The 11,759-nt window shown below is 40.8% G+C and overlaps 1 pseudogene; it reads left to right on the forward strand.

Annotated features, from left to right (window-relative positions):
- Nucleotides 1-10,247: 10,247 nt before the first annotated feature.
- Nucleotides 10,248-11,408, forward strand: LOC102812851 (annotated as a pseudogene).
- Nucleotides 11,409-11,759: the final 351 nt, after the last annotated feature.

The following is an 11,759-nucleotide window of genomic DNA, read 5'->3' on the forward strand; positions in this document are numbered from 1 at the left end:
TTTTTTTCCCTCTTCTTTCTTCTTGTAGGTGAGTTCTGACCATCTAGCCATTGAAGCCAGGTCAAGTGGGTATTATCTGAAAGTGTGGGTGTTCTTATGCATAAGACCTCTCTTCTTATCAGCTGGACGCTTCGCTTCACTCTCCATTCTAATCCTCTGTGGCCATGTCACTGCCTCTGGGCCCAGGAGTCCCCAGGTCTTGCCATACTGCTGGCCAAGAGGGCTGGCAATCTGCTTTTGAGAGCTTAGTGATTGCAGCTCTTGAGGAGTAAGAGCTCCCACTGGCCTAGAAGATGGGAAGAAAGAGAAGCAGCACCTCTGAGAGATACACTTTTTGAGGTGGAGACTTCCCTGTCCCTTTTGCCCTCACCTCCCTCTTCTGCTCCTTTATTCCTTTTGGATCCATTGTAGGCACTTTCTCTTCTAATTGTAGTCTCTAAGGGCCAACTTTTCAATGAGTTGGCATCTAAATTGAGCTGGCACCTATTTCACACTGCAGTTTAATAATAGCTTGATTAAGTAAGACAGTCAACCTGGGTGAATCACCTTGCTCATAGGAGGTAATTAGGGATACGGGGAATGGAGTGTGGAGGAAGCTTTGTAAGGCATTTACTTAAAGGTGGACCCAGACGTAGCAAGTCAGCTAGAACCGGTCAAATTTCAAGTTGGACATATGACGTTTAAAAATGAAGCCATGATAGAAAATGGACCTCATATCTGGTGGGGAGGGATGTACCAGTCTCCTGAAAAACAACTCACTGTATGGGAATATAAGCCTTGACCAGAAGCCTGATCCAATAGCATGCCCCCACTAACAGAAGAAGGTGTGACCTGGAATGAAGTTTGGTGCCTGGCTTCAAGCACACTGGTACCTTTAGACCATTGATGTTACTTCTCTTATACCGGTCCTCACTGCCTTCATGTGCTTGTCTTACCCAATAGTCCATTATCACTGGTTATACCTCGCACACACCTTCAACCCACTTGTCTTTGTCATTCTCTCTGCCATTCTTTCTTTCCAGTTTCCTCTCTTCACAAAACCTCAGTCCTCTGCTCCTGCACCCAAGTAGCTGAATCTGACTGGAGAAAAGCCCATGCCCACACTGACTGGTCTCATGCTCAGTTTCTCACCAATGCTCGAGATGACTCTTGCTGCAGGCTGGTTGGAAATCCTCTCTCACTCATCTGAATAATATCATCACTCTTTCTCCTTTTTTCTCAAACCTCCACTATTTCTTCCTTCCTCCTCACAGCTGATGAACTTGTTTATTTCACCGAAACAATAGTAGCAATTGGAAGAAACTTCTATAGAACAAATCAATGGAATGTGGCAAGGCTACAATGGCTCTTCAGTGGCATCCACAGAGTGTTGTCGGTGATGGTAGCCCCAAGTGTGATGTGCCATCACAAAGCACTGGGTGGTGGTGTCTGTATTGGAGGGAAGGCCTTCATAGCAGATGCTGTCATCTTCAATTGGCACCTCATGGTGAAACTGGCAGCTCATGTGGAAGAGGGCAGCAGCATTCTGGATGACAACTATGTCATGGCAGCATCTGGAGCTTTAGTTGGTACTAGTCTGCTCAGCAACAGAGCTTCCAGAAAAGCCCAGGAGCATGCTCTTGGTACTCTTCTCAAAGCAGGCAGCACCCTCAAAGCTTGTTGAGCAAAGGACACCAACAAAAGGGGCCCCAGAGAAGAAAAGCAACTGTTACATGGTACCCAACAGTAATGTTTTTACAAGTACTTGGGGGAATATTCCAGAGGACCCATGGGAACAGCAGGGAGTACCTGAGAGAAGGAAAACCTGATGCCCTCTTCCCAAAAATCAGCCAATGAAAACCCCATGGATCATATGGTCCAACCCACAACTGCTTAAAAGGATGACACAGAATTGAGGGGCATATCATTTTGGTGTGTCTGGGGTCACTGTGAGTCAGGGAGCAATTCAAGAGCAGCTAACAGCAACTTTAGAGAGAGCAGATGACTGTCTTCCTGCCCTCACTTCACCCCTTTCCAGGCTTAGACCCAATAGTCTAAGGAGGAGAGGCAAAGGACAGAAAAATACTGTTTGTTTTTGTTAATATGAACTCAGTATCGACTGAAACCACCACTTGTCTATCAATTTGTCACTCTGGTGGTTTGTGTGGTACTTTGATGCTAAAAGCTAAATCACAGGTATTTTAAATACCAGCAGGTTCACCTGTAGTAGACAGGCATCAGCAGAGCTTCCAGCCTAAAAGAGAGTAAGCAGAAGGCAAGGAGGACCACTTCTGAAAGCACAGAAATGAAAACCTTATAAATAGCAGCAGAACATTGTCTGATATAATGTCAAAAGATGAACACCTCAGATTGGAAAGTACTCTAAATAAGACCGAGAAAGAGCTGCTCCTCAAAGTAGAGGATGTCTTCATGATATGGATGGAACAAAGCTTTGGGGACCTTTACTTGTTGATGTGGTACTCAACTGAGAAGGAACAGCTGCAAAACCATCCATTAACAATCAGAACACGGACTGTATGAAGCATGAATCTAGGAAAACTGGAAGTTGTCAAAACCAAAAGGGAATGCATAAAGATTGATCTCCTAGGCATTAGTGACTGTAATGGTCTAGTGTTGGCAATTTTTAATTGGACAATCATGACTGAACAAACAAATTCAAGACAAATGATATTACACTAGTTGTCAAAAACAGCATTTCAAGATCTATCTTGAAGTACAGTGCTGTCTGTGATAGGATAAGATCTATATGCCTTCAAGAGGTCCTGGTGTGGCCCTGTAGGATAAACACTGGACCACATGGTTAGTTTTAACCTAAAGGTCAGCAGTTCAAATCCACCAGCCACTCCTTGGAAACCCTGTACATGGTTGCTATAAGTCAGAACTGACTTGACGGCACTTAACTACAACAACAAGGAAGAGTAGTTAATACAACTATTATTCAGATTTATGAATCAATCACTAAAGTCAGTGATGATGACATTGAAGAATTCTACCAATTGCTTCAATCTGAAATTGATCAAACAAGCAATCAAGATGCTTCGATGATTACTGGTGACTAGAATTCAAAAGTTGGAAACAAACAGGAATGATCCGTAATTGGAAAATAAGGAGTTGGTGATAGAAATTATGGTGGAGATCACAAGATGGAATTGTGCAAGACCAACACCTTATTCACTGCCAATACCTTTATTCAACAACATAAGAGGTGACTATACATGTGGACCGTGACAGATGGAACACACAGGAATCAAATCAACTACATCCGTGGAAAGAGATGACGGAGAAGCTTAAAATCATCTGCCAAAACAAGGCCAAGAGCCGACTGTGAGATAAATCATCAATGGCTCATATGCAAGTCTAGGATGAAGCTGAAGAAAATTGAAAAAAGTCCACAAGAGCCAAATATGACCTTGAGTATATTCTAACTCAATTTAGAGACCATCAAGAAAAAAATTGACGCATTAGACACTAATGACTGAAGACCAGAAGAGTTGTGGGACTAACAAAAACATCATACATGAAAACAACAAAAGGTCATTTAAAAAGACAGAAAAGAAACAAAAGACCAACGTAATGTCAAAAGAGATGATAAAATTTGCTCTTGAACATAGAGAAGCTAAAGTGGTGGGAAGAAATGATGAATTAATAGAACTGAACAGAAAATTTCAAAGGGTAGCTTCCGAAGACAAAGTAAAGTATTAAAATGAAATGGGCAACGATATGGAGTTAGAAAAATAAAAGGGAAGACTACAGTCAACATTTCTCAAACTGAAAAAAAAGAAAGAAAGAAAAAATTCAAGCCTCAATTTGAAACAGTGAAGGAATCTATGGGTAAAATATTGAATGATGCAGAAAGCATCAAAAGCAGATGGAAAGAATACACAAAGTCAGTCTGACAAAAAAGAAGTGATCAATGGTCAGTCATTTAAAGAGGCGTATGATAGGAATCGATAGTATGGAAAGGAGAAATCCAAGTTGCACTTTGGTGGACAACAAAGCTCTAGGAATTGACAGAATACAAATTGAAATATTTCAACAAACTGATGCAGTGCTAGAGGTGCTCACTCGTCTGTGCCAAGAAATTTGTCTGGAGAAGAATTGGTCAGTGTTCAACTGTTTCAAGAGGTAGCACATAGTCAAGAACCAATGGCTTTGAAAGAAGAAATGCAAGCAGCACTGAAGGTGTTGGTGGAAAACAATGATGGGATACCATGGAAATGTTCCAACAAACTGATGTGGCATTGGATCACTCACTCATCTATGCCTAGAAATTTGGAAGACAGCTACCTGGTCAGCTGATTGAAAGAGATCCCTATTTGCACCTATTCCAAATAAAGGTAACCCAACAGAATGCAGAAATCATTGAACAATATCATTAATATCACATGCAAATAAAATTTTACTGAAAATAATTCAAATACAGCTGCAGCAGTACATCAACAGGAATTTGCCTTAAGCCTGATTAAGAAGAGGACATGGAATAAGAGAAATCATTGCTGATAGCAGATGATTCTTGGCTGAAAGCAAAGAATCCCAGAAAAATGTTTACTTGTGCTTTATTGACTATGCAGAGGCACACTAATATGTGGATCATAACAAACTGTGCATAGTATTGTGAAGAATGGGAATCCCAGAACACATAGATCAAGCGGTAGTCATTTGAAAGAACAAAGGGATAATGAAAGGTTCAAAATCAGAAAAGGTCTGCACCAGGGTTGTATTCTTTCACAATATTCTTCAATCTTTTTATTGAGCAAACAATTCAAGAAACTGGATTATATTAAAAAGAATATGACATCAAGATTGGAGGAAGAATCAGTAACAAACTGTAATATGCAGGTGATACAACCTTACTTGCTGAAACTGAAGAGGATTTAAAATACTTACTGATGAAGAACAAAGACAGTCTTCAGCCTTCAGTATGGATTGGACCTCAATGTAAAGAAATGAAAATCCTTACAACTGAATCAATAAAAAATAGCATAAAAAGATTAAAGCTGTAAAAGACTAAATTTTTCTTGGATTCACAATCAACACTCATGGAAGCAGCAGTCCAGAAATTAAATGATATATTACATTAGGCAAATCGGCTGCAAAAGACCTCTTTAAAGTGTTAAAGAGCAAAAATGCCACTTTGAAGATAAAGTATGCCTGACTCAAGCCATGGTATTTTCAATTGCTTCATATGCATGTGAAAATTGGGCAATTAATAAGAAAGACCATAGAAGAATGGATGCATTTGGACTATAGTTAGTTGGAGAAGAATTTGAAAGAACCATGGGCTACCAGAAGAACAAGCAAATCAATGTTGGAAGAAGTACAACCAGAATGCTCCGCAGAAGTGACGATGTTGAGACTTTGTCTCACATGCTTTGGACATGTTGTCAAGAGGGGCCTCTCCTTGGAGAAGGACATCCTCCTTGATAAAGTGGAGGGTCAATGAAAAAAGAGGAAACCCCCAAATGAGATGAAGAGACACAGTAACAGCAATAATGAGATCAAACATAACAATTTTGAGGACGGTACAGAACTTCACAATGCTTCATTCTGTTGTGCAGAGCATCACTATGAGTTAGAATTGGCTTGATGGCACCTAACAACAACCTAACTGTGATCACTGGGAAGATGCCTACAACTTCTTTTCATAACACACTTGCCTTAGTCTCATTAGGGTGCCTTCAAAATTTAAAAACAGTTCGGGTCAAACTAGTGGATTCCAATATCAAGAGGCCAGTTCAATTCAAGACAGAGAGACCAGTTCAGAAGATCATAGCAACTGTTTGTTTGTTATTCCAAAAGAATAATCTTGAAACATTTTCTTGAAGGACACAGGGCAACCACATGAGCTTATTAAGAAGTTTTAAGAAAATTGAAATGGCATTAGTCAGGGAAGTTGCGTTGAAGAATTTTTTTCCATCACAATAATGCACCTGCTCATTCTTTGAAGGTATCAAGGACTGTCCTATGAGAATTTCATGGGGAAATCTCACAGGGAAATCTACCTTACATCCCTGCTCTTCCCCTTCAGACTTATTTTGTTTCTAATACTCGAAGAACATGTAAAAGGAATAGCTTCAGGTTTTGATATTTTTATTTAATATAATCTTTATATATATAAACACAGTTTATGAAGTGCAATGTACTTTGACATTTTTCTGTTTATTTTTTTAAATACTCTTGGCCATCTACTATATTAATATCACAATCCAAGTACGTGGGCAAGTAACATCAGTTTTCTGGTTACTGATAGAATTATATAAAGAATCATTCTATCTTAGTGTTCAGCCCAGATAAAAGTTTCACTAACTTCTATTCCTTGAATCCACTGCCAGAACTCTATTCTACTTACTTGTTGTTAAGTGCCATGGAGTCGGTTCCAACTCATAGCTGCCTGTATAGGGTTTTGAAGACTTTAAATATTTGCAGGAGCAGAAAGCCTCATCTTTCTTCCAAGGGGCAGCTGGCAGGCTCAAACGTGTATCTTGTGGTTCACAGTCCAGTGCTTATCATATGGAGCCACCACATTCTCACTTAGTGCTATCATTACACTAAAAATGATCAACAGGGTGCGAAACAGTCTGGGGGAAAGCTGAACTGTTTATAAGTAGTTCAAAATCTCCTCTTCAATTGTCAGAAATTCACTGTGGATATACTCATGAGGTATTATGCATGCTTGGGGGTCTGAGAATGAATGGAAAACAGCTCATGTTGGAAAAGGTATAATACTACTAAGTAGTGTGCCAGCCCAGATGTAAGTGAAAGAGAGTACCTTATTTTAAATGCCTATAAACCATCCCACTGGGGTACTTTCTACTCAGAGCATCTTTCCTTCTTTTATAAGTTAAGAGCCACCTTCCATTTTAATGCAATGTTATTTCAATAGTTTTGCTCTCCAAGGGGTTGTGGGCAAATTGAATTTTTGTAAATCAGCTATCATGCCCCCACTGGTTTAAATTATAACTTTACAGAGCTTTTATTTTTAATTCCTGATTACTTTCCAACCCTAACACTTAAATGCTTCCTTTACCCTGAATGCATCAGTTGGAGTTCTTAGTTGAGAAAAATAGAAGGCATTCTAGCAGTTTATACATAAAAGGGATTTTGTAAAGGATATTAGGTTCTTACAGAAATTCCTGGAGGGCCAAAGTCAGGCTGAGTCCATAAAACGTAGCAGCCACATTGAAGGATGGTAGGGTTCCAGCAAACACACTATCAGGGCACAGGCAGACACTCAGCTGCCACAGAAGACCAGAAAGTTCTGATGCCAGACCTCTCCTTCCTCTGCTTCTGAAAGTAGATGCCTCACTTCCCCTACCTCTTGAAAACTGGATTCAGTTGTTGCTTCATTGGAAATAATGACATAATAATACCAAAATCAAGAAAAAACATTGCTGTCAAGTTAATTGTGACTCATGCTCACCCTATGAGACAGCTAGAGTGGCCCCTTAGGGTTCCCAAGACTATCTTTACAGAAGCAGAGTGCCACATCTTCTTCCCAGGTTTAGACAACCTATCTGTTGGTTAGTAACTGAGTGCTTAATCACTGTGCCACTGGGGTCTCTTTGTTGTTGCTGCTGTTGGTAAGTGTCGTGGAGTCTGTTCCAATTCTTAGCAATCCCTTATAGGGTTTCCAGGAGCAGCTGGTGAGTTTGAACCACTGATCTTGTGGTTCAAACCGAACTTGAGGTCGAATGCTTATCCTAGGTGCCATCAAGTATCATGATTATTCCTTTGGAATAATAAACAAACAATTGCTATGATCTTCTGAGTTGGCCTCTCTGTCTTGAATTGAACTGACCCCCTCAATCTTCTTGGAATCCACTATTTTGATTGAATTGTTTTTAAAATTTTGAAGGCACCCTGATGAGACTAAGGCAAGTGTCTTACGGAGAGAACGTGTAGGCATCCACTCAATGATTTCTTGACTGGTGCTTCCATGAGTGCTGATTGTGAATCCAAGCAAAATGAAGTCTTTGACAACTTCCGTCTTTTCTGTTTGTAGTTGGTAAATACCATCGAGTTGGTTCCAACTCATAGTCACCCTGCATAGGTTTTCCAAAGAACTACCAACCTTGCATTTAGCTTGTGGCTAGCAATCCAGTTCTTATCCTACAGCGCCATAATAGGACCCTGTTTCTCATGATGTGATTTATTGGGCCAGTTGTGAGGATATTTGTTTTCTTTACATTGAAGTACAATCCATACTGAAGGCTATAGTCTTTGATCATCATCAGTAAATATTTAAAGAACTTCTTTCGGCATAATAATTTATCGTTGTTAGGTGCCCTCAAGTCAGTTCCAACTCATAGTACCTCTATGCTTAACAAAACAAAACATTGTCCGACCCTGTGTCATTCTCACAATTGTTGTTATGTTTGAACTCATTGTTGCCCAGAGTGTCACTCCATCTCATTGGGGGTCTTCCTTTTATTCACTGACCCTCCTTTTTACCAAGCATGTTGTCCTTCTCCAGAAACTGGTCCCTCCTAATGTCCAAAGAACAAGAGACGAAGTCTCACCATCCTTGTTACAAGAATTCTGGTTGTACTTCTTCCCAGATTTATTTGTTCTTCTGGCAGTCCATGGTACTTTCAATAATAATTGTTGTTAAGTGCCAACAAGTCAGTTCCAACCCAAACAACCCTATATAGCGTTTCCAAGGAGCAGTTGGTGAACTTGGCAGATATGAATATGTTTTCTTACATGGCAAGGGGGAATTAAGGTAGCAGATGAATTCAGGTGGCTAATCAGATGGTTTTGAGATGGAGAGAGTATTCTGGTTTACCTGCTGGGCCTAATGCAATCACAGGGGTCTTTATATATATGGAAGGCGGCAGAAGGGCCAGTGTCAGAGTGATGCAATGTAAGAAAAATGTGATTTAGGAAAAATCATTCATGGCTTTGAAGAGGGCCATGAGTCAAGCAATGCAGGAAACCTTTAGAAGCTGGAAAAGGCAAGGTAATACATTCTCCCCTTTTGCCTCCTGAATAAAGTGAAGTCCTGCAGATACCCTGATTGTAGCCCAAGGAGATCCATTTCAGGTTCTGATGCAATTCTGTAAGATAATAAATGCATGTTGTTTTAAGACAGTATGTGTATAGCAATGTGTTATAAGAGGAGGAAACTAGTACATTCCCATTTCTTTCTTCCAAATTAAAGTGCCACATGGGTACATTTGATAGGAGGAATCAAGATCACAGGGCAGCTCCCTAGCTGCAAGGGATTCTGGGAAAACAAAGCTGACTTTATCCTGGGCAGTGAAGGAGAGGACTTTAATCTTTGGAAATAGTCCTCACCCTCAAATTCTGGTGAACCCTGACAATTATCCACGACATACCATCTTCTTCTGTCATTGGTGGAATTAATCTATTACAGACTTCACAATCAACACTCAGGGAAGCAGAAGTTACGTGTGTCCAAGTAAAACTATGTTCCTTCATTTGCTGATGGAGAAAAACTTAAATACAGGAGAAACTGCAAATATCTATTAATAATCAGAATATGGACTATATAAAGTATGGATCTAGGAAAACTGAAAGTTGTCAAAAACAACATGAACTGCATAAAGAGCAATATCCTAGGCACTAGTGAGTTAAAATGGACTGGTATAGGCCACTTTTGATCTGATCATCCAAATTCAAGAGGAATGGAGTAGCATTCATCATCAAAAAGAACATTTCAAAATCTACCTTGAAGTATGACGCTGTAGGTGAAAGGAAAATATCGATACGCCTACAAGAAGACTTCTGCTATGGCAATACAGGATTAGCACTGGACTCTGAACCACAAGGTCACTGGTTCAAACCTTGCTCCTTGGAAACCCTCTACAGGATCATTGTGAGTCAGAACCAACTCAATGGGACTTAACAGCACCACCAACAAGGAAGACCAGTTAATACCACTATTATTCAAACTTACATATCAACCCCTAAAATAAGTGATCTGAAATTCATCAAATATACAGTCAAAATGCATTGATCCAATACTGGTGATTAGAACGGGACCCAATGAAATGTGGAAATTGGATAACCTTATCAATATCACATGCAAGTACAATTTTGCTAAAGATAATAAATGACCACAAAAGTCCAATGACAGTCTCATTGCGTAGTAGTGCTAGCAGCTTTCTCCTTCCTTTCTGACTCGGCAGTCAGCTCTCATGATGAGCTGCAACGATTCGCCTCCTGGTGAGCCAAGTAGCATCTGGAAACAGTCATAACTTCGCAATCATTCACTGCTGGGGAAAATGGTTGAAACCAACTGCCCTGGAAAGCTCTTCATTGGAGGGCTCAATACAGAAACCAACTAGAAAGCCCTGGATGCAGTATTTGGCAAATGCGGACAGATTGTATTAGTATTCTTGATGAAAGACCATGAAACCAACAAATCAAGAAGATTTGCTTTCATCTCCTTTGAAAGCCCAGCAGATGCCCAAGACGCAACCAGAGATACGAATGGAAAGTCTTTGGATGGGAAAACTATCAAAGTGGAACAAGTCACTAAACCAACATTTGAAAGTGACAGGTGTGGACCCCCACCACATCCAAGAAGCAGAGGCCTTAGAGGTGGAAGAGGAGACAGTGGAGGAACCAGGGGATGGGGATCCCCACCCCCACCCCCACTTCACATGGAGGACACATGGATGATGGTGGCTATTCCATGAATTTTAACATGAGTTCTCCCAGGGGACCACTTCCAGTAAAAAGAGAACCACCACAACGCAGTGGTGGTCCCCCTCCTAAAAGATCAGCTCCTTCAGGACCAGGTCACAGTAGCAGTGGAATGGGAGGCAGAGCCCCTGTATCATGTGGAAGAGATAGTTACGGAGGACCATCAAGAAGGGAACCCCTGCCCTCTTGTACAGATGTGTATCTGTCACCAAGAGATGATGGCTATTCCACTAAAGACAGCTATTCAAGCAGAGATTACCCAAATTCTCGTGATACAAGAAATTATGCACCACCACCAAGAGATTATACATATCGTGATTATGGTCATTCCCGTTCACGTGACGACGATCCATCCAGAGACTCTAGTGACCGGGACTATTCAGACCATCCAAGTGGAGGCTCCTCCAGAGATTCCTCTGAGAGCTATGATCACTCACGTAGTGCTCCACCTACACGAGGGCCCGCCATCTTATGGTGGAAGCAGTCACTATGATGATTACAGCAGCTCACGAGACGGATATGGTGGGAGTCGTGACAGTTACTCAAGCAGCCGAAGTGATCTCTACTCAAGTGGTCGTGATCGGGATGGCAGACAAGAAAGAGGGCTTCCCCCTTCTATGGAAAGGGGGTACCTGCCTCCACGTGATTCCTACAGCAATTCAAGCCGCGGAGCACCAAGAGGTGGTGGCCGTGGAGGAAGCCGATCTGATAGAGGGGGAGGCAGAAGCAGATACTAAAAACGAACAAAACTTCAGACCAAAATCCCTGTTCAAAGAAACCTATTCTGTCATAACTACCCAAGGACTCTTAAAAGCGAAAATTGTGTTAGTTTAAAAAAAACTTCCTGTTAAGTACTCCTCCATAAGTATTATGCTTCTTGTGGGGAAAGACTAAAACCTGTTTAATTTTATTTGATTTTAGGACATTGCTTTCAATAAGCAAATGTTAAATGTGTATGACTTGACTTGTGCACTGGTGTTGTAATTCTCTTAAGTGTCCCTGAAGGCCACTTCCTATTCGATTTTTCCCAGTAAATGAGGCAAGCAATACTAAACTAAGATCTTCCACAAACGGCTAGCCATCTAAAA

The sequence above is a fragment of the Chrysochloris asiatica genome, unplaced genomic scaffold (assembly GCF_000296735.1).
Source record: "Chrysochloris asiatica unplaced genomic scaffold, ChrAsi1.0 scaffold00025, whole genome shotgun sequence".
NCBI classification, from domain to species: domain Eukaryota; kingdom Metazoa; phylum Chordata; class Mammalia; order Afrosoricida; family Chrysochloridae; genus Chrysochloris; species Chrysochloris asiatica.